This window comes from Notamacropus eugenii, chromosome 5, assembly GCF_028372415.1.
Source record: "Notamacropus eugenii isolate mMacEug1 chromosome 5, mMacEug1.pri_v2, whole genome shotgun sequence".
Taxonomy (NCBI): Eukaryota; Metazoa; Chordata; class Mammalia; order Diprotodontia; family Macropodidae; genus Notamacropus; species Notamacropus eugenii.
In genome coordinates, this window is record NC_092876.1 from 28,003,318 (window position 1) to 28,027,591 (window position 24,274).

Sequence of the window (24,274 nt, forward strand, 5' to 3'; positions counted from 1 at the left end):
CTAGACTGGTACTGGCATAGGGAGTTCCATCTAACCTGATTTCCAAGCTCTGTATGATCGATGCAGATCTCATGGCAGAAATCCAAAGGGGAGAATGTTTTGTAAGTTCTTCCCCTATGTGGATGCAGATCAGCCTAGCAGAAATCAAGGTGGATCAGCTCTATAAAATCTGAAGATTGTAAACAACACCACAACCTTCAGAAGCAGATGGGGGCAGCCCTGGCTCTGGTCAGCCTTTGTTTGCTCTCGTGATAGGAACAGCCGTTTATTTAGAGGGCTGGGAGGTGCCATGAAGGCGGTATAACTAGTGTGTCATGGGATGATGTCATGGGGGGCATGATGAGAATGAGTGAGATGTGGTGGTAGTTGAAGTTCTGGCAGAGGTTCAGTTAAAGCAATGGAGCTGGGAGGTGGTAAATAACAGTTTGGGCATTTTTGCTGATGTAATAGTTGTCATATGATATGATTAAATCAAATGAAATGAGAGCATAGGGAAGTCATGGTTGATGTCCCAGAGGCAAAGCTCATCAGCCAGTGTAAGAGCTAGCTTCTAATGAGGCAGAGATTTGGCCTTTATCCCTTCCTTCCCTGCTCTCCCTGACATCCCCCCTCTCCCCCAGAGTTCCTAGGGAGGTTCAAGTCCTGTTTGGTGGCCAGGAGCACGTTAGGTAGTGGTATAGGGAGACACTTCATATCACCCCTGTCAAGCTACATACATGAGGTGGAAATCTATTTACACCTTGCCTCTGTGGGACGCTGTGCCTTGATGAGGATCCCTGCCTGTGTAGAGTGGGTTCTCTTTGGCGTAGGCAGGCCTGATGTTGCAGGTGCTGCTCCCACTCACTATAATGTGTATATAGGCATGAAGAGACCCACTCTGAATTGCAGGGACCACTTAGATCCAGGATTGATTCCTTAAGAAGGGGGGAAGTGAAGCCTGGAATAAAATGTCCTTCATTCTCCTATAGTTACATCTTAAGGGCCCATTATGTAGCTTTTTGCATTTTGGTATGACTTTTGTTATGTGTTTGAGATTTTTTTTCCTTCTGGGCCATGTTCTTGCATCCCCAAGGTTAGGATTGTCCAGTAAAAGCCCTAGAAACAGACTGGACTCAAGAAGTTTCTTGTTCATTTGTTTTTCAGTTGCATTTGATTCTCCTGATTCCATTTGGGGTTTTCTTGGTAAAGATACTAGAGCAGTTTGCCATTTCCTGTTCATTTTACAGTTGAGGAAACTGAGGTCAACAGGATTAAATGACTTGCCCAGGGTCACACAGCCAGTAAGTGTCTGAGCCTGATTTGAACTCAGGAAGGGGAGTTTTCCTGATTCCAGGCCCAGCATGCTATCCACTGAGTCACCGAGCTGCCCCTGGACTCGGGGAGACTTGAGTATTTACCTCAGTTACACAATGGAGATGGTAAGAGCATCTGCATCCTAAGGTGGTTTTGAGGATCAAATGAGATAATGCTTGTAAAGTACCTGGCTCATTATAGACTCTGTATAAATGCTCACTCCCTTCCCCTTCCCTAAAACCATTTAAGTGGGAGAAAGTCCTTTAAGAGGTCGTTGCCTCACCATGCAGTCTTCTTTAAGTCAGGATCTTGTTCTCTCTTCTTCTGGAGCTTTGTCTTCCAGGACCCTTCCTAGATGACCCACCGTGGGCTCTGCCTCAGCAGGAATCATTTATACGTCTTTTTGTCCTTTGGGTTGACTTGTTTTTCTCTATTTTCCTGTTTCTTTTGCTTAAACGTGAGTTGACGGAGGGTCATAGGAAGCAGATAGTCTGTGAATCACTGTTTGGGGTGTGTCCTGAGTGTCCTGCCTGGGTGGGTTAAGACTGGAGGAACTCTGCTGAATCTAGAGCTCAGAAAGGAAATGATGACCTTGGGAAGTTATGTGACAGAAATGCTCAAGAAAGGAGAGAATGACAAAACTATGGGCTACAGGTGAGTGGAGACTGACCCCCATGAGGCTCCGAACCCCCTCTCCTTAGCTGTTGATCTTTTCTGTTGCCAGCGAACATGTCCAAGTCTTCCACGTAATCAAGGCTCTGTTGCTTCCTGGAAACTTTTTCCCATGAAGTAAGGTAAACCAACAAACATTTTCTAAGTAACTACTGTGTGCCAGCCAGTGTGCTCAGTGATGAGGATGGAAGTAGTAAGTGTTAAAAGTTTGCTTTCTCGTGGGCTGGGTGGCATTGGGTGGTACTTACGTGCCCAGAGTGAGTGCGAATATAGAAATACAGTAGTTTGCAAAATAGTTACATTCTGTGCGCTTTGCCTCTACTTTCTGACATCCCTCTTGCTTTTTTTTTCTAGCTTTCAAATATTTTATTCACTTTTGGATGGATTGTAAGTGATTCCTCTTTGGAAAGGAGAGTTAGCGCAATGCATTTTCCTGAATGGGATGGATTTGCTGCCGTCTGTAAAAGGACAAACATTTGGGAAAACCAACAGAATATTGGAATTCATTTCTTTATATGATGTCCCTGGTGATACACAGAAAACCAAACAAAAGGAAAGGTTAAAAAAAAGAAGGAAAGATTGTGGGGCCCAGATGATTTCTTCCCACTTGGGTTTCTGCCTTGATCTCTTCTTCTGGTGTCTGCTTTCACATTTTTCCCTATTTGCTGTTGTCTTTTACTGAAAGCTTTTCTAGGATTTTTCCAGCTTTGTCATCTTGACTGTTTTTGCCTGGTCCTGTTATCTTTTCTTTCACTCCTATATTTAGATTTTGCTTTAAATTTTTGGACTTTAAATCTTCTGCATTTAGAAATTGAATCACCAGTAGATCAGGCTTAGGACTTGGGGTTTTCTTGACAAAAATACTGGAGTGGTTTGCCATTTACTTTTCCAGCTCATTTTATGGTTGAGGAAACTGAGGCAAACAGGACGAAGTGACTTGCCCAGGGTCACACAGCTAGTAAATGGCTGAGGCTGGATTTGAACTCATGTCTTCCTAACTCCAGGCCCAGAATTCTATCCCCTGTGCCACCTAGCTGCTCTAAGAACAGCCTTGCTTGTGTCTTAATTGTGGGCCATAATGCTCAGTGGAGGTATCATGCTTTTCATAAAGTGCCTTGGCAGTTGCTGTCAGAGCTGGGGACACAGGTCGTCTGTTGCTCATGCTTCCTCTCCCTGAGCTTACTTTAGACCTACTCTTGTAGGACTGGCAATCCTTGTCATTTCTTAATTACTTGCTATCTGGTTTCCATCCACATCACTTAGCTGAATTTTTTTTTTTTTTTTTAGATAGTTAGGGTTCCCAGCTTTGCATAGCCAGTAAGTGCCTAAGGTTGAATTTGAACTCAGGTCCACCAGGCTCCAGGGCAGGTGCTTTATTGTCCACTGTGCTATCTGCTAGGCACTGCCCAGATACCCTGAAACTGCTTTCTAAGGATGATCAAAGATTTTGACAAATTCCAAATCCTTCGCCTAGTCCTTGCTCTAATGAATCTCTGTAGTCTTTGACACCACTGACCACCTTCTCCACCTGCATACCTTTCTCACCTGGGTTGTCTTCTGATTGTCATTCTACCAGTGTAACTTCTCACTTTATTTACTAGATTTTTTTAATCATCATTTTATTTATTTTTTTTTGATGATCTTTTCTTTTTGAATTTTGAGTACCAGAGTCTCTCCCTTCTTCCCACCTTTTCCCCACCCACTGAAGTCAGTGTATCAGTTATACATGTGAAATCCTGCAAGACATATTTCCATATTAGCAAAAAAAAAAAAAGCTAGAAAATTATACTTCAGATTCCACTCAGAGTCCATCAGTTTTCTCTCTGGAGTTGGATAACATTTTTCCATCATGAACCTTTGGAATTGTCTTGGATCATTGTTACTGATCAGAGTAGCCAAGTGTTTCACAGTTGATCATCATTACAACATTGCTGTTACTGTGTACGTGATCTCCTGGGCTCTTCTCACTACATTTTGCCTCAGTTCATAGAGGTCTTACCGTGTTTCTCTGAAACCAGTGCCATTATCATTTTATATAGCACAGTAGTACTCCATCCTAATCAGTGCCACAGTTTGTTCAACCTTTCCCCAATTGATGAGCATCCCCTCAATTTCCAATTCTTTGCAATCACATGTAGATTTTAATTTATGTTCTGTCCCCTGTGCACATTTTCCTCAAGCGTTCTGTTCTGGGCCCTGTTCTTTTCCTTCTCTACACTCTCTCCTAGTGACCTTGACTACACAAAGAGTCTACTATCATCTGTGTCTTGATGACTCACAGATCTCTCTATCCAACCTTGTCTTACTTCTGAGCTCTAGTCTTAGTGCCTTTTGGACCTTATACATCGTAGGCTTCTTAAACTCAGCTTGTCCAAAGCTGAACTCGTCTTTTTTCTTATATCCACCCCTTTATATAATTTTCGTGTGTCCCCAGAGGGCATCATCGACCTTCTAGTCTCTCCTACATTTCCAACCTTGGTCCATCTTAGTTTCTTATTCTTACTCATCCTACTCGTCCAATCCCTTGTTTCCTGTGGTACATTCTAACTCCTCAGCATCTTTCCCATGTCTCCTTTTTTCAGATCATAGTCAGCCTAGGTCAAATCTCCCTCCTCTTTCACTTGAACTATTTCAATAAGCCTTTTAATTGATCTCACTGTATCTAATCCATCTCTTCTCAAATTTGTCTTCCATGTAGCCTTCAAATGGATATTTCTAAAGCTCCTGACCATGCCTCTCTCTCCAAGAAAGTCCATTGACTCTCTATTGCCTTTAGGATGAATAAAAATATTCCTTGATCTGACATTAGAATCCATAACATTCTGATTCCTGCCAGACTTTCTAGACTCACTTTACACTTCCTGCCACGGTCTGTGTTATTGCCAAAATGGCCTCCTTACTTTTCACTGTCAGTCACATTTTCCTTCTTCCCTTCTAGCCTTTGCAGAGGCTTCATGAGTTATTCTCACAACTAGAATATTCTCTCTCCATAGTTCCAGCTCATCAGATCTCTTGTCCCATTGAAGAAGAGCCAAGCCCTTCCAGACACCTTTCTTGATGGGAAGTAATTGTGAGGATGAAAGATAGGAATAGGGCTTATCAGACAAGGAAAAATGGAATGATAAAAAGATTGTGATCAAAAAATGGAGTTTTTGAGTCCAGGAACAAAGAAAATGTCAGAAGCCAAACTACATTTGTTGATTGCAAGTGAATATTTTGAATTCTTCATTAAATGAAATGAATTACAAAATGGATCAAGAAATTGCAGGAAGATATAAATACATACATTTTTAGTTGGAGTAAGAAGTGGCTGGTTTTTTTCTTGATTATGAAACCTTTGATGTTTTATTAAGTTTGTATCATGTGAGGAAGTTTTGAGATATGTTCTAGATTTTTCCTGGTTCTTCTTGCTCCCTCCACTGGCAAACAGTCCTAGACACCATTCACAAGCCTGGAGGACTGCAGGTGCCCACCAGGACCCAGTTTCCCTTCCCCCACCCCTAAATCCTTCTTCAGCTTCTCTGCTGATGCACCCTCACCCTCTCTTGGCCAGACCCTGAACCTCTGTCTATACCACTGTACTCTGAATGAACCTAATGGTGAGGGGCAGCCTCTATAGAGCAGACACTGAGAGTATTGCTAAGGTCTCCTGGGCCTTGCCATTGGCCTTATAGCTAACTGGACCCTTAGGTCTCCTGGACCTTTCCAGCCTCCCTGCAGCTCAGCTCTTTTGCCTGTGGAAGGACTGCCCTGGTGTTCTGTTTGGATACCCAACTCATAGGTCAAGGGCTTTTAGTAAATGCTGTTTTGTTCATTCATTTCTGATGTTTTATAATGTTTGAATTGGAACAGAAGGCTTCACCCCAGTCATGAAACTTCTCTGCACTGCTCTTACTCCATTGCTTGACAGTCTTTTTAATGAATGCTTTTCATGTTCTTTATACTTATATGACTTCTTTCTAGTATGAATCCTCTGGTATTTATCAAGGATTGAACTTTGAGTAAAAGAGTTACTAGTCATTACATTTCTGTGGTTGTTTTCTGTTATCTGTTCCCTGATTTGGATCCAATGGGACCTTTTTTGTGTGAGTGTGAAAACATTTCTACTTTCAGCACATTTATAAAGCTTCCTTCCGTACCTATTCTCTGGTGTTTAACAAGGGCTGACATCTCAATGAAGGTTTCCCCATAATTTGTTTCAAAGGCTTCTCTCCAGTCCATTTGATATTGGATTCTTTGTTACTTTGGTGTGAAAATTTAGGTCCTCAGTTTGTTCCCTTTATAAGACTTCTTTCCAGTAGGAATCCTTGTTAGACAACAAGGATTGAGCTGTCCATGAAAACTTTCTCACATTCACTGTACTTAGAAGGCTTCTTGTCAATCTGTTTGCTCTGATACAGGATCAAGTGAACCTTTGGAGGGAAAATGTCTACTATGTTCATTGCTTTTATAAGGCTTTTCTCTCTAGTATGCAATCCTCAGTTGCTTAACAAAATGTGAGTGTGTGTGTGTGTGTGTATGTGTGTGTGTGTACACACACATATACACCCACATTTGTCTGTATCTATATAGTAATGATTTTCCCACATTAGCTGCATGTATAAGACTTTTCTGGTATGTCTGCACTTATGTATAGTAAGGTTTCAGTCCTGCTTTAAGGCTTTCCCACATTCATTGTACTTATTAGGCTTCTGTTTAGTGTGAATTATCTGATGTACAATAACATTTGAGCATTGAGTGAAGGTTTTCTCACTTTTATCATAATCATAATTTTTTCCTTCGTTTTGAATCTTCCAGAGTTTAATCATCTTTGTCCTGTTGTCTTCCTACTCTACTTGCTACATCTTTTCCTGGCTCTCTCTGGCTCAGTATGCCCCAGAGGTGCAGTAGCAGCAATTGATTTCTTTGGATTTTTCTACTTTCACCCCCTTGGATGATTCTCCTTCTCCTAGGCTCTGATTCCTAGGGCCTGAGTCTGAATGACACTAACTGAAAGGGCAGATGTTTTCAGTTCTCTGAGCTTTGATGAGGTGAAAAGAGTTCCCAGGGAAAGGAAGCACATGGTGTTGAACACTCTCAAATTTGGCCAGTGTGTGGACCCAGTGGGCAAAGGCAGGGGGAGGCTAGTGTGTGAGTGGGGATTGATGTGTATGGAAGGGGCACCCAGGAGGTGAAGCAAGACCATCTGGGAAACTGATAGGCAGTCTTTAGAACAGTGGAGTAAGAAAACTAAGGAGGCTCCTCATGTGTGGGGGTGAAGAGAACTTAGGGGCAACGAATGAGATGATGGAAAACATTGGGAGATCAGGGCTCAGGGGAAACGATCAGGGCCTTGTTGGCTAAGAGCCTAGCAAAAGAAAAGAAGAAAACATTGATAGGATTTGGAATCAAGCCCTGTGTTCGAATCTGAACCCTATAGCTTTCTCCATTACCTTGGGTAGATAACAGGCTAGATGCAGGAGAATCAGAAAGAGTGCAGCCTGGAGCCACAGGGTTCAGTAAACCCAAAAGGAGAAATTCCTTAGAAAGATCAGCCTGCTTAGTAACTGCTGGGAAATCTGGAGAGCAAGCTGGCCACTGATTAGGCTTCTACCAACAAGTTATACTACTCAAACATAAACTTCATACGTGACCAGAGTATTAGACATCATAAGGACAGAGTATGGGCCCAAGCCAAGAGGCCACCCCTTACCCCAAAAGAATTTGGGTCCCCTTTGTTTATGGGCCCTGGAAACCCCCATCTTGAACTTTCCCACTTGACCGAGTCTCTGGACTTTGCCTGAGACCTTTCCCAGTTAATTAACTGGCCCCACCCTAGACCTTTACTCCTTGGTTCTCTCTAGACCCCAGTCTCCCTTGGCCACGTGATCCAGTCACTGGTGTTCAGGGCCCTTCTTGTTAGCTCCTAGTTACCCCAGACTACTTGGCCTGTCCTAGATCCCCTCCACAGTCTTTCTGTATATAAGATCTATCTTGCGTCAGTTAAGGCACTCAGATTCCATAAGAGTGTGGCCAGTTACAGCAGATTTTTAGAATCACACTTACCCAGATCTGTGTTCTAATAAATCTTGTCTTTGGCCGAAAGAAGATTTCATTTGAATTCATTCAAGGCAGGACCTGCATGTCACTATTTCAGGGTCCCAGCTCCCCTAAACCTCAACAATACGATCGATAGAAAATCAGAAGCATATAATATACCTTTTAAAGCTTTTGGTAGGAGATATATCCTTAATCAGACATGGAGTAGAAGCAATTACAAAAGGTAAGATATAATATTGATTACATGAAGACAAAAAGTTTCTATGCTTAGAATCCATCTAGGAGAAGAGGGAAAGTGGTCAACTGGGGAAAAAAATCCCCTGCCTATCAGACATGTCAGATAAAGGTTTAGTAACCTAGATATATAGAGAACTAAGTATGATCGTGGTATATGTGTATGAATGTGTACATGCATTTATAATGTTCAGTAATTTCAGTTGTGTCTGACTCTTCATGACCCCATTTGGGATTTTCTTGGCAGAGATACTGGAGTGGTTTGCCATTTCCTTTTCTGGCCCATGTTACAGATGAGGAAATGGAGGCAAACAGGATTAAGTGACTTACCCAGGGTCGTATAGCTAGTAAATGTCTGAGGCTGGATTTGAACTCAGGTCTTTCTGACTCCAGGCAGCCCAGCACTCCATCCACCGTGCCACCTAGCAGCCTGTGTGCATACATATGTGTAAGATATACACCGAGTCATTTCCTAACAGATAAATAGTCAAAGAGAAAAACAGTTCTCCAAAAAAAAGATAATAAAATTTGCAAACTATTAATGACTATATGAAAGAGAACTCCAACTTGTTAATAATGAAAGAAATAGAAATCAGTACAGCTTTGACTTTTTACCTCATAGCCTTCAAATTGGCAAAGATGCCAGTAAATGGCAGTTGTGTTTGTCCTTTGTTTTTGTAGACCATGACATCAGGGATATGATGACATGACTTGCAGTTGATTTTGATTTGAGTGAGGGAGAGCTGAAGTGGAAGTAGTCCATGTTGGAGACAGGCACACTAGGATGTTCTTCATGGAACTGGAAATTTGGGTCAACCATTTTGGAAAATAATTTGTAGTTAGACCAACAAAAAGTGATTCCGAAGATCGTACCTTTTGCCCCACAGATTCTACTCCTGGACATAGACTCCAAGAAGGACACTGATAAGAAGAAGGTCTCTAACTGCCAGAATAGTTGTTGTAGCTCGTTTTGTAGTTGCAGAGACAGAAGCAAAGTGGAATCCTAGCAACTGAAGAATAACTAAACAAATTGTAATACATGAAGCTGTGAACAGAAAAGCATGGAGCTATCTACATGAATTGCTACAGAGGGAAGTAAGCAGAGCCTTACTTACAGTATACAGTATACACAGAATAGCTGCCACAAATTATTTGAAAGCAAGCACTGCATAATTACAGAGAATAAGCATGGCCCTAAAGAAGAGATTTGAGAAGACCACACCCTGGTTTGGTCCTTTGCAGAAGTGGGAGGTTCTTGTGGAGTGGAGCATTGCACATATTTTCACATTTTTCAGTGTATTGATCAATTTTGCCAACTTTTTTCTCTTCCTCTTTTTTTAAATAAAAAAAATTTTGTTATTTGGAATGGCTCTCTGGGAGGGGAAAGAGCAGGAATGCAGGGGGACATTTAGGTGTTGTAAAAGTGGCTTAGGATATGATCACTGCCCTGGCATTTGATTCATGATTGATAACAAAATAGAGAAAGGGCAAAGAAAGGGGAGAGCAGGGATCAGGTTAACAAGGTCCTCATTAGGTCAGAGTTAAGAACCCAACATGAATCAGAGAAAGTGTTTTGTACCAGAAATTATTCTGTTCTTGGATTCAGAAGACCTGGGTTTAAACCCCTTATCCTAGGCTCACTACTTCCCGTCTCTATGGCCTTACATAAATTAGTCCTCTCTCAAACTTTATGATTGTTCATAGAAAAAAATGATTGGAATAGAAGCATTCTTAGAGTGCTCCCATTTTGATAGATTGACCCAGTGTCCGGTACTGATGATGTCTGAGGTGTTCGTGGGACTTTGTTTGCCAAGTGTCCCCCATCACCTGATGATCACAACTTGTCTGCGAACCTTTGCCAAAGGCTGAAGGACAAGTAATAGCAGCTCACGCTTTGAGGACACTTCCATCGGACAAAGGATTCTTCACAGACTCGCTGAGTTGGCAGTCTATTATCCCCATTTTACATGGAACCTCTGTCTGAACTGGATTTCTGCTCCAATCTGTAGCTTTTTCCCCCTGATCAATTTTTGTGTCTTAGTCGAGTGCTAAAGAGAGATCAAAGTGTGAAAGGTAGTGCAGAAAATAATAATAATTAATATTTACAGTGACAGTGATAACTGGCAGGTGCTGGGAAATCAAGAAGGACTGAGAAAATACTGTTGGTTTTGGCCATTAAGAGAAGTCAGTCTTGATAGCTTCAGAGGGTGTGGTCTCACTTGAGTGAAGAGCCCTTGTGCGATATTACAGATGATGTAAAAGAATCACAGTATCACAGAATTGGGTAGTTGGAAGGGACTTACTTCAGCAGCCAAGTTCAGTCTGTATGGGAAAGGAATGTACATCCCCAAGAAGACAAGAAGGCATCTGGTCTCTAAGGAGGGGCCCTCCACCACTTTTCAAAGCAGTCTGTGACTCTTCATGACCTATAATTTTGGGAAGTTTGTCCTGACATGAATCATATATTTTCCCTTAGCAATTCTGTGCATTGCTCCTGATTTTGTCTTCTGGGGCCAAACACAACAAATTTAAACTCCCTTTCACATGACAGTCTTTTAAACCTGGCTTCTTTCTCCCATTTACCTCCCCGGGTGTCTCTGTCTCTTTTTCAGCCTTCTTTGATGTGTTATCTCATTAGAATATAAGGCCCTTGAAGACAGGGACTGTTTCTTTTTACTTCTGTTTGTATTCCCAGTACTTGGTACTGTACCTGCCACCTCATAAACTAGCATTGTTGTTGAGTCATATCCAACTCTTTCTGATCTGAAGGATTATACTACCTGTGGGGTTTTCTTGGCAGAGATATTAGATAGTTTGCCATTTCCTTTTCTAGTGAATTAAGTAAAACAAGTAGCCCAGGAGTCACATGGCTAGTAAGTGAGGCCAGATTTGAACTCAGGTCTTCCTGACTCCAGATCTGGTGCTATCCACTGAGCAATGCCCTTGGTAAGCCAGTAATAAATGTTTTATCTGTCTAAAAATTTGAAGGTAGCTATTATTTCATCAAAGTTCTTTCTCTAGGTCCTTCATATCATCTTCATAGTACTGAGACTAATATCCCTCAAGGACAAATCTACCACTGATTTGTTCTCATGGTGAGAGCCATTGTGGTATAAGGGATATCACTTTGGATTTGGAGTTAGGAAATGGGAATTGTAGATCCACTGGGGAAATGTCCCTTCCCTTCTGAACTGTTCGTTGGCCCTCTTTTAGCATGGGGTCCTTCTCTGTAGATTCATGTGCTGCTGTTCACATAAGTAGCACGCTCTGGGCTCCCTTGAGAAAAGTGTTCTGCAGACCTTAATGTGCTATTGCAGTGGGAGTTGGCATCATCCCCATGAGCTTTGTAGACAGTCACAAAAAATGAACAGAATGGAGTAGGTGGTTGGGAAGATCCTTTCCATTTGTAAATCAGTGGGGAGCTGATCAGAAGACCATTGTGCCAGGGGTGTGGGGAATCCTTGATCCTTGGGGGTCCTCATTCAGAAGAAGATAAAGAAGTCACGTCAGCACACATTTATTAAGTGCCCACTGTATACCAGGCACTGTGCTAAACAATGGAAATACAAAGAAAAGCAGAAGACAGTCCCTGCTCCAGTGAACTCACAGTCTGATTGTGGCAACAATATGCAAACAGCTGCGTGTGTGTGTGTGTGTGTGTGTGTGTGCATTCATGTAATAAAATAGATATCAATAGATAATATAACACGCAGAATGTTTCATGTCTGTATACGTAGCTGTACAGTGTGTATCTGTGCATGCAGACACACATACACACAACTTGATGGAGGCCAGGAGAAAGAGAATTCTAGGCATGGGGGGGGCAGCCGCTGAATGTGCATAGAGTTAGGCTTTGGAGCATCAGTGAGAAGAGTGGGACAGAGACCAGTATCACAGGACTTCGAGGCAGGACAGGGTGTAAGGTGTAAGAAGACTGGAAAGGTAGGAGTGGGTCAGGTCACAGAACCTTTGAATGTTGTTTATGTTGGATGCTGGAGATGTTAATGAACCATTGAAGTTTACTTGGTAGAGTGGTGACATGGTGAGACTTGGGCTTTAGACAATGGAGGGTGGACTGGGGTGGGGAGAAACATCAGGGAGACCAATAAGCAGGCTGTTGGAATGGTTTAGGGTTTGAGATGATGAGGGCCTGTGTCAGAGGAGAAAGAGAGGGGAGTCATTGACAAGAGATATTACAATTGTAGAGAGAAAGGAAGGAAGGAAGGAAGGATGGAAAATAGCATGGCATTTAATAAACCTTACTAGGGAAAGTCCTGCCAAAGCCTGCTAGGAAAACCAGAAAGCAGTTGGCAGGAAATTAATATAGACAGTATCTCAGACCACACACCAAGATGGATACAGACCAAGACACAAAGGTGACATAATAAACAAATCAGAGTAGCAAGGAAGTTCCTTTTCAGATCATTGGATAGGGAAAACAGTTCATGACTAAAAAGTGATACGATCACAGAAAATAAAATGGACAACTGTGATTTCATAAAATTTAAAATGTTTCCGTAAACAAATCCATTGTGATTAAAATCAGAAGGGAACTTCTGGGGGAAATGAAGAAATCTTTGCAGCAAATGTATATGATAAAGACTTTTAAAAAAAGATCCATTGGATAGGAGAACAATCAGAGAACACTGTTGGGGGTGGCGTGGGGAGAGAACGAAGTAAAGTGGGGTGATGAAAGAAGAGCAGATGGCCAGCAGTGTCTGAGGTCTGTAGAACTTGGACTCAGTCAGAAGGCTGTACCCAAGGGACCTAGGAGGCCATATGGGCCTTGGAGGCTCTAGGTTCTCCACCCCTGCCTGAGTCTAGACCTAATGTCCTTACTTTTTTCGGGTTGTGTACCTACTCTGTTCTACAAATCAGTCTCTATTTTGTAACTTAGTACCAAGTTATTTTGATGATTATTACTTTGTAGTATAGTTTGGAATTATACTAATCGACCCTTTAACTTCCTCCTTTTTAAAATTATTCTTGCACTTGAAATTCTTGGCCTTTTTTTCCTCCATGTGCATTGCCTTACAATTTTTTTTTCTAGCTCAAGAAAATATTCCTTTGGTAGTTTGAGTTTTTGTTGTTGTTTTGTGGTTGAGTCGTTTTCAGTCATGTCCAGCCCTTCGTGACCCCATTTGGGGTATTCTTGGCAAAGATACTGGAGTGATTTGCCATTTCCTTCTCCAGCTCATTTTACGCATTGACTTGCCCAGTTTCACACAGCTAGTAAGTGTCTGGGGCCACTCAGAAAGATGACTGTATCCACTGCACCATCTAGCTACCCTTGATTATTATTACTTAATAAATAAATTAATTTAGGTAATATTGCCATTTTCATTATATTGGCTGCATGTATGCCTGTAAGCAGGTAATGTTTCTCTAGTTACGTCAGTTTATTTTTGTAAATGATGTTTCATAGTTGGATGCACTTCCAAATTTTTGTTTACTATTTTGAAAGGAATTTCTCTTTCTAACTCTGGCTGGTTTTGTTGATAACATGCAGGAATGCTGATGACATACATAGATTTTATTATTATATCATGCAACTTTGCTGAATTTATTGTTTCAGTGATTTTTGCTGACTCTTTATAGAGCTTTCTAAGTAAATCATCAAATTGTACTAAAAGTAATCATTTTGTTTCTTTTTTGCCTGTTATAATTCCCGTGATTTATCTTTGTTGTCTTATTGCTATAGTTGGCATAGGATGCTTGTTAAATAGCACTGGTAAAAATGTGCGTCGTTGTTTTACCCCTGATCTTACTGGAAAGGCCGCCGACTTTTTTCATTACATATAATGTTTCCTCTTGGTTATCAGGAGATGATGTTTATTATATAAAGGAAAAGTCCATTTGCATGTTGGATTTTGTCAGATACCTTTTAAGCATCTCTTAACATTTGTGTGTTGTAAAATTATTTTCATTATTGATATGATTTACATATTTATAGCCTGCTTTACATTGAATAGCCTTGTTACTGGTATATATCCTAACTGAACATTGTGTATAATCTTGTAAGCCTATTTACTAATATTTGATTTAAAATTTTTGTGTCAGTGTTATTTAGGGATATTGGTCTGTAGTTTTTGTTCTCTGTTTTGTTTCTTCCTGGTTTAGCTATCAAGGCTATATTTGAATCTTGGAATGAGATTGAAAAGGAACAGTCTTTTCCTATCATTGCAAACAGTTTGTGTGTGTGTGTGTATGTGTGACATTGGAATTAATTTTGGTTTGAATGATAAAATTCACTTGTAAATACATCTGGTCCTGGGATTGTTTTCTTTGGAAGTTAATTTATGACTTGTTCAAGTTCCTTTTCTGATATTAGGTTATTAAAACAATCTATTTCTAATTTTGTTAAATGTGTATATTCTGTTTTTGTAAGTAGTTATTCCTTTCCCCTAATATATATTATTCCTCTAATAATATCAGTTTTTGACATCTAATTAGTCAAAATAGTTTCTAGCAATTTCTTTTATTTCCTCTTTTGTTGTGGCATTTTCTCCTTTTTCACTTTTGAAAAAGTCAAACTAACTTTTTCTATTTTATTTTCAAATGCTTCTAGATTTTTCATTCAGTTTTTAAGTGTCAATATTAATGTCTTTAATTCTTAGAACTTCTACTTTTATACTTAGAATTTTTAATTTATTAATTTTTTTAAAGTTGTAGGCTAAACTTAGTGGTTCGTTCTTTTCAAATCAGTGACAATTTTTTAAAATTAAATTGCTTCATTTTTGAAAAATGAAAATATACTTTTGTTTTGTCCAAGCACCCTTGTTATGTAGTCAAGAAAAACACACGACATTCACCTTGCCTCCCCTACCCCTGATATATGCCTCAGTTTGCACTCTAAATCCATCACTTCTGCCAGAAGGTGGGTACCATGTCTCATCCTAAATTCCCTTGCATCTTGGTTGGTGATTGTGTTGATTAGAGTTCTTAGGTCGTTCAAAGTTGTTTTTCTTTATTGTTGTATACACTGACTTTACTCTGTCATCAGTTCATCCAAGTCTTCGGAGGCGACTGAAGCTGGCTCTTCATCATTTCTTGCAGCACAGTAGTACTTCCTCACATTCAGGTGCCATAAATTATTGAATCATTCCTTAATTGGTGGCTCCACCTTCCCTCTGTTTCTAATTCTTTGCCAGCATGAAAAGAACTCCTATGAATATTTTTCCTTTTCCTCTTTGTTCTCTTTAGGGGTGTAGACCTAGTTGTGGTATCATGGGGTTGAAGGGTACGTATGGTTGTTTTCTGGAATGGTTGGACCACTTCATAGTTCTTCAAAAAGTACATTAGTGTACCTGTTTTTCTATAGGCCCTCTAATGTCATTTTTGTTTTTTTGTTAGTCTTGTTAATATGATAGGTACAGGGTGGAGAATTGTTTTAATTTGAAATTCTCTGGTTGGTCCAATTTGTTGGATTTAGAGCATGCTTTCATATGGCTATTGATAATTTGGATTCTTCCTCTGAAAACTGCCTGTTAATATCCTTTGATCATTTATCAGTTGGGGAATGGCTTTCATTTGTATCACTTTTAATCGCTTTTCTGTATATATTAGGAATGAATCGTAGGAATGAAGCCTCTATTAAAGAAACTTGATGCAAAGATTTTTTTTTCTCCTGTTTACCTGACTCTCTTCTAATTTTAGCTGCACTGGTTTTGTTTTGGCAATTTCAAAAAACTTTATATAATCAAATGGCCATTTTACTTTCTTTTTCTGTTACTTGTTTGGTGATAAATGCTTCTCTATCCATAGATAGGACAGATTATTTCTTCTTCCTCTAATTCTTTTAGGTTGTCACCTTTCACGTACTCATTTGGAGCTTATCTTTGGATGTATCATGATATTTTGGCTTATGCCTAGTTTCTACCAGAATTGCTTAACAGTTTTTGTCAGATTGTGAGTTTTTACTTGAGTCATTGGCACTTTGGGTTTATCAAGTACTAGGATACTCTTGTCATTTGTTTCTGTATATTGTGCATTATAATCTATTTGACTAATTGACTTGTTTTCCTAATCAGCACCATGTTTTTTAACCATGGCATCGAGTTTCTATTCACAAGGAAAAATCAGTCCATCTTTTAATGTTTTTGAAAAATTGCTGACATTACAGAACTAAACCCTCTTACATTTCATTGATAGAACAGAAAAAAAAATTCATGAGGCTCCCTCCCCGCCCTCAAAGGAAAAGCAGTGCCCTCCAAAACCCCAATGCAAAACAAGAGTATCAAAACCCAGAGAGGCTTATAAGACTAAATGGTTTTCAGGTGTTAATAGCTGAACAGAGAAAGGAATTAAAGCATTGTAATTTTTAAGAACAAGTGAGTAATAAATTTATGTAGAATCTGACAATGTATCCAACTCTTTAAAACCTGGAATTGCTGACTCTTCAGAAACTATACAAACGGATCATGGATGGTGAACGGTACAAGGGAATTACAGGTGATTCTAGCTGCTCCCCATCTTCTCAGAGGCAAGCCTGACATTGATTAGATCCAGGCTAATGTGGGCAGCAGATGCAGTCATGATAACCTGCCTTTCAGGAGACCCTTCCACTGGATTGACCATTTGTTTTGATCCCCAGACCTAATGCCTTTATGTTCAGTTATGCAGCCAGTTAAGTCATTTGGGATGGCGAGTGCATGAGAAATAGTCTGAGCTGATGCATCCAATCTTGGCCAATAGCTTTTCAGCTCTGGAGATCTGGAGTCATTGCCACTGAACTTGATGCTGCCACACATCATGGGAAAGTGAGACTGTTGCATTGCTAGCTGGTGCAGCTGGTCAGATCTAGTTGTGAAATGGCATACTGGCCTTGAATAGTATAGGCCTCAGTAAGGGAAGGGGGTGGCCTGTATTGTACCTGTACTGATCACCTGCAGAGATTTGGATAGTTTGGGCTGATAGAGGACGGTTATACCCTTTCAGAGAGACTCCACCATGACTAGGCAGATGTGGTTGACATACTCCTTGGGATGCCAGAGGTAGTGATGGCCCTCTCAGTGGAGTGTGTTGGCCACTTGAGCCTGGCCCTTGTATGCGCTCATTTCTTTTCCTTTAAGGTTTACTCCTCCTCCTTTTAGCATTACATTAATGTAGTGCTTCAGGGTTTGAAAAACACTTTACAGATATGATCTCTTTTATCCTTACAACAATTCTGGAACATAGAGCCTATTATTCCCATTTAATGGTTGAAAAAAACCCAAAGTAAACAGTAAATGACTGGAACAAGGTCACTATACCGGTAAGTATCTGAGGCTGAATTTGAACTCCGGTTTTCCTGACCCCAATTCCAGTCCTCTCTCTACTCACTGCCCCCTCTAGTCCTTTGGAATTATGATTAATCATTATATTAATCAAAGTTATTAAATTCTTAAAAAATGTTCATTTTTATAATATTATAGTATAGCACACCTACTTTTCCCTTTGGGAATTCACTTATGACCTGTTCAGTTTCTCTTTAAGATTGGATGATTTAATTTCTCATATTCTTTTAATCCTTGTATTTCATATATTTGTGTTAATCTACTTTAGTTAGGTTATCAGTTTTATTGACATATAGTTAAGCAGAATTGTCTCTAATAAATTCTTTTAGTTTTTATTCATTTCTTGTGAGTTCCTGGTTTCATTTTTCTTACCAGTAATTTGGTTATCTTCTTTTAAAAAAAAAAAATCAAAGTGTTTAGTGCTTTATCTATTATAAAACAATTCCTAATTTTTCTTTCAATTTTGATAATCTTTGATTTTAAAAATTCCTACATTGATATTTGAGTTTTAAAATTTTATTGGTTTTCTAGATTTTAAGGTTTCATGCCCAATTCATCAATCTATTCTTTCTTTTGTGGAACGTGCTTAGAGCTGTAAAATTCCTACTAAGGATTATTCTGTCTGCATCCCAAAATTTTGGTATAGTGTGTCATTATCTTTAATGAAATTATCTGTTGTTTTTATGATTTGTTCTTTGACCTACCAATTCTTTAGGATTGTTACTTAGTTTTCAATTAATTTTTTCTTCAGTGGCCTTTATTTAAAATGATCACAACTTTGTTGTGGTTAATACAATAAAGTACAGTCCAATATATGTTTAATATTTCTGTTGTTCTGTATTAGCTTTTAAGGTTTTTAATATTCTGATACACTGTTAGAAGGTGGCATGTACTACTGAGAAGTATACATATACTCTTTTCTGTTCCTTTTCAGTCATGGCCAGAGTTCTATCATATCTAACTTTTCTATCTAACTTTTCTCAAATTCTATTCATGTTCTTAACTTCTTTATTTCTTAGTTAATGTGTCTTGGTCATAAAGGACATGTTGAGGCATCCCACTGTTACAGCTTTATATTCTGGTTCTCCCTGTAAGTTGTTTAACTTTTCTGTTTAAGTAGTTTGATTCTTTGATAAGACCAGCAGTTTCCTGATGTAACCTGCCCAACTTCCTTGACTCAGCTTCCTCCCCCAACCTGATGATGCTTCCTGGTGGCCTGGAAGCATAAAGGTCCCATACAACCGGCATGTTTTTAGATGGAGATGAGGGGCATTGCATCCAGGGAAATTCAGTGTCACTGTAGCCTTGCTGTATGAGAGCAAAGTAAACCACCTCTGCAAATGTTCAGTGACTGCAGCACCTCATTTCATCCCAAAGCGGAACCTGTGTTAAGATGGCACTGGGGTTAGAGCTGTGCCTTCAGCAGATATTAGACTAATAGGTGCATTTATGTTAAGTCGTGAAGTTCGTTCATTGTTTGTGGTCCTTCTCAGCTGTCAGGCAGTTAATAGACTTTGAGCTCCTGCTGTGTGCTGGGCACTGTGGTAAGTCCTGGAGGTGGACAAGTAAAGAAAGAAAAGTAAAAGACAGCTCCTTCTTGAGGAGCTTAGCATGTGTAGTTTTCCTGTTTATGTCTTCTTTTAATTAAGTATTTTGCTGTTGTCTTGTCTGAGATCATGATTGCTTCCCTTGCCTTTTTGGTTTCAAGTGAATGAAATCAGCGTAATAGATTTGGCTCCAACTCTTTATTTTAAGGTTTGGGTGAGCTGCTGTTGGGTGTGGTGGAGCTATGGCCTGTTGGGACCAGGGAGATGGGGAAGCAGCCCCTGGCAGGGGCCCTTCTCCAGTGGGATCCTCTCATGTGTGCCTCCCTTCAGGTCCTCCTCCTCTGTCATGTTACTCTTGTGATGTGAAGGGGCCATGCACTAGACTAGATTCTTCTATCTGAGCACCTGTAGGGTTTGATCAACTGACCTGGCTGTGGAGTACCTCTAATGACGGATGACTGTGCCACACAGATAGATGCAGTCGGGCAGCCATGGAGTTCCACTGTAGTCACATGGGAGCTCTTCTCAGCATCCACAGACAGATCTGTCGCTGTATGGGATAGAGAAGCCAAGAAGAAAAGGAAGGGAGAAGGGGGATGGATCTTAGTGAGTATGGCATAAAGAGGCAGAAGGTGGGGGAGGGGTGGTGGGAGAAAAATGATTAAGCTTCAGAAGATTCAAACTGGAGAGAGATGTCAGTTGTAATGGTTGTGGCAAAGCACTCCCAACTCAGACACATCAGAGGACTCATGGGAGTGGAGCCTTAGTAAAGCTAACGGAAGTCGGGCTTTTGTACCCACATCTCCAGACTGAGTCCTCATGAAATAATTCAGATTGGTGAGAAGCCTTGTAATGTAATAAATGTAAGGAAGCCTTCATTAAAAACTCTGCCTAAATAATCACCAGAGGAGTCATATTGCATAGAGCCTTACAAGTGTGAGGCGAGGAGGAAGGCCTTCACAGCTCAAAACTAATCCTGAACGGAAAGATGTGTACTGCAGAGCAGCCTTATAGATGGGTTCAACGTGGAAAAACCTTCCCTGGCCAGAGGATTCATACTGGGGAGAAGCCATGGAAGCGTAAATAATGTAGGCACATTCGCAGTTCTTCACTCAGAATTCAGCCCTAACTGGACATCAGAGGATTCATGCTGGAGAAAAGTCTGATAATGAATTCGGAAAAAGCTTCAGCCACCACTTGTAATTTATTGCACAATAAATAATTCATATTGCTCAGAACTCAGAGAGAAAATGAAAATCAGGAAGCTTTCATTCAAATTTTAGACCTCATTAAGCATTCATGCAGGATGGAAGAAACAAATGGAAGGAAACCTGCTCGTTGTGCGAATGAGAGAATGCCTTGTTTGTCATTAAATGTTGATTTATGCTGGAAAATAAATTTACAAATGCAGTGAATTTGTGAAAGCATTCAGGAATTCCTCTGTTTTTTTTTCAACATCAGCTGATTGATGCTGGAGGAATATCTTAGAGAGGCAATGAATGTGAGGAAGACTTCTTTGGAGTTAAGTATCAGACATATGAATGAAAAGGCATTTATTAAAACCTTAATATTAAGCATTGTGAGAAGTTTTGGGGATAAAAACAGATGATGATAGTCTCTGCTCTTAGATTGTATTTTATTTGGGAAAGTCAACACAAGTAGAAGGTTTAATTGGGCATCAATAGAATGCTGGGCCTAGAATCAGGAAGACCTGAGTTCAAATCAACGTCAGACACTAACTAGCTGTGTGACCCTGGGCAAGTCATTTAACTTTTGTTTGTTTCAGGTTCCTTAACTGTAAAATGGGGATAGTACCTATCCCCATGGATTGTTGTGAGGTTCAAGCGAGATAATAAAATACTTAGTAGAGTGCCTGGCATCTGGCAGGTGTTCTATAAATGTTAGCCTAAATGTTAGACAAGTAGAAAGTCTATGGGAGATCCTTTAGGGTTCAGTGATCCCTAATAGGCATCTGACTTCGTTAACAAATATGTATTAAAGTGCTGTTTTTTGCCAGGTACTGTTTGAAACGCTGGAGATACAAAGAAAGGTTAAACAGCCCGTGCCCTCTTAACCACCTCTCCAGCACATCTCTAGCTGCCTATTGGATGTTTCAAATTGGATATCCTGTCTTAAACTTAACGTGACCAAAACTGAGGTCATTATCTTTTCCCCAAAACTCTTCATAACTTTCCTATTACTGTCAAGGGCACCTTAAGATAGAAGTTAGGACTGGATATGGAGAGTTGAGCATCCTCTGCCTAGAAATGATAATGTGAATCCATGGGAGCTGATGAATATGTGCCCCCCAGAGGTTGTCTACCACCATTGGGAAGGGAAAAAAAGTGTTAGTTTATTACAATCAGGATTGGTGGTGGGGGTTCCTTGTCCAAGGAGGAAAAAAAAAAAAGTGAAGGAGATATTGGCAGGAACATTGGGGTCCAGTAGGTCCTGTTGGTTAAGAAATAATTCCAGCTGAGGCCTTGCAGGCAACCCCAGCTAGGCCTGGGGCTTATTGCTCTGGAAAATAAGAAGATTCATATTAGAGACGAGAGAATTCTTAGGAACATGATAAATGTCAGAAGGCTTTCTCTAACAAATACCAACCTTATTAAACTAACCACCTTGAATTTAATCTACCTCCATATGTTTTCATTAAATGTGTTTCCTAACAAGTCATTAAAGCCAGTATCTAGTGTCTGCACTCTGGAGGTCCTTTCCTGTAAGTAACAATGCTTTTTATAGTTTTCTTATTCCATTCTGAAACTTTTTTTTCCTCAGGTAATAAGATTGTCAAACACCAGATGATTCTTAGGAATCAAACTCATAATGAAAATGAATTTGGGAAAGTCTCTTCTTAAGCACCAGATAATTCATGTGTCATTGAGGCCTTATAAGTGTAATGAATGTGGGAAAGCCTTCTGTGCCATTAACCATCAGCAGATTCATAGTTTTTAAAAGCCTTACAAATGTAAAGAATTTGGGAGAGTATTTAGTCACTCCTCCTATTGTTTTCACTGTTAGCTGATTCATACCTGAGAGAAGCCTTATCGTTGTAATGAATGTGGGAAAGCTTTTAGATGACAGCTTAGATCTTATGAAGCATCAGAAATAAAGGAACAGAAAAGTGTTTACCTAACGGCTTCCACTGTGCCAAACCCAAGGCTAATAGGGTAAGTGCTGAAGATACACATAGAGAATCCTTGCTCGCAAGGAGCCAACCTTCTAATTGGGAAAAAATACGTATAGAAGAGGCAACTGCAAAGTAGACAGAAAAACCTATAAATCCTTTGGCCACTGGCCAAAACCAGTATTTCTTGGCGTGCCTCTGGATGTCAGCTGTGAAGGGGCTGCCCACTGCCACTGGGAATGGAGAAGTGGGTCTGAGGGTCAGAGTGGGGAGGGGGAGCCTGGATTTTCTCTAGTCAGGATGGGAATGATGGTTCAGGGACGTCCCCAGCTGACATGTTGGGGGAAGAGGAGACACGAGGTCTCCCCTGGGCACCTCTAGAGCTCTTTAGATGCTTCTGAAGGGGGTCTTTGGCTTTTGGGTGTAGGGGGAAGGAGAGAAGTAATGGAAAATCAAATTCACAGAAAAGTAACTAGCGTCTGAAAGCTCCCTTTCAGACCATGTCACCTCTCCCTAGACTGACTTTCCTTTCTTTAGTCTCTTCCAACTGCTCCGGGCAGCTTTTGTTGACTTTAGGTTTCGTCTGCAGCTGGCACAGGCATCATGATTCCAGGGGCAAGCAGCAGCATGACCCGTGCACCTGCCAGCCAGCATCAAGATTGTTCCTCACTGCATCTACACAGTGTGAGTCCGAGGCCACCCAAAGGCCTGGCCTCTGATTCTCGATGTGGGGAGCTTCTCTTGGGGCTCAGTATATTCAGGATCTTTGACTTGGCCTGCAGTACATTGATGGTAAAGTGCATCATTATCATCACCCTGAACTTCACAGCGGTGTGAGGCCCAAGCTGCCCAGCCCCTGGCTTGGAGAAGAAGGCCAGAACCATCTCTGAAATAAGAAGCAGTCAAAGAAGATTGAAGAAATGAGAGGAACTGAAGAAGTGAGCCAGGATCAGCTCCCATCTGGAGGAGCCATTCTAGTGTTGCATATAGCTATCCGCTTGAAGCCATATCAGATGACTCTGCCCTGAAGGGCAAGGATCTAGAATTCTACCTGAGGAAGAGAAAGCTCTAACTGGGTGGCTGTCCCCCCTCCCAGAGCCAGGCACCTTCCCCTGCCCCCTTGCTTTCCAGCTTTCTTTTGTGCATTGTTTTCCCTGATTAGAATGTCTGGTCATTGTTGGCAAGGACTGTCCTTTTCCTTTCTTACCCACAGTAGGTGCTTATGTCTACTGGCATGGTTCAAACAAAACTGCCCTCTCAGGGCTCTCTCCTCTGCCCTTGTCTCTTCATTATCTCATTTGGAGAACTCATCAGTTATTATCTCTGTGCAGAGAATTCCCATATCTACATTTCTAGCCCTGATTTCTGCCCTGAACTCCAGACCCACCTCCTCAGCTGATTTTTGGACATCTCAAACCATGTACTTCAAACGTATCTCAAAGTTAAAATGTCCAAAGCAGAACTCATTATCTTTTCTCCACCTTCTGAACTTTCTGTTATTGTTGAGGGCACCACCCTCCACTCAGTATCTCACAACCTTGGTGGCATCTTCAGGTCCTTACTGGAACTCAGCCCACATATTCAGCCTCTTATCACATCTTGTAATTTCTGCCTTCGCAGCCTTTCTCACCCCTCACACGACTCCCTTGCTAGTTCATGCCTTCATCAGCTCTAGCTGGACTATGGCAGTAGCCTTCTTTCTGCTCTCCCTGTGTCAGGTCTCTCCACTCTCCAATCTATTCTCCATTTAGGTGCCAAACTACTCTTCTTGTAGTAAGTATGATTTCCCATGTGCAGTCAACTCCAGTGGGTCCTGTTGGCCTCTAGGCTAAAAAGTAAACTGTTTAACTTAAAGGCCCTTCACAACCTTTCTGAAACCTATCTTTCCAATCTTCCTGAACTGGCTTCACCTCCTGCACTCTCCTGTCCAGCCAAACTGGCCTCTTTGTGCTCCCGGACATGGCAGTCCCTCCCCCATCTCTCATTTCCACCTCCGATATACACATTGTGTGTCTTTGATGCCTACAAGACTCCCATGTCACCGCTACCTCAGAGAGTCCCTGTCTTTCTTCACAGGCTCTAAG

General features: G+C 40.8%; 1 protein-coding gene and 1 pseudogene across 2 annotated transcripts in view; one reads left to right on the plus strand and one right to left on the minus strand.

Moving 5' to 3' along the window:
* Positions 1-24,274, plus strand: part of LOC140503784 (uncharacterized) — a 125,380-nt gene that overhangs the window by 18,004 nt on the left and 83,102 nt on the right. The window lies entirely within an intron of this gene.
* On the minus strand, positions 16,696-18,761 carry LOC140503161 (poly(rC)-binding protein 2 pseudogene; annotated as a pseudogene).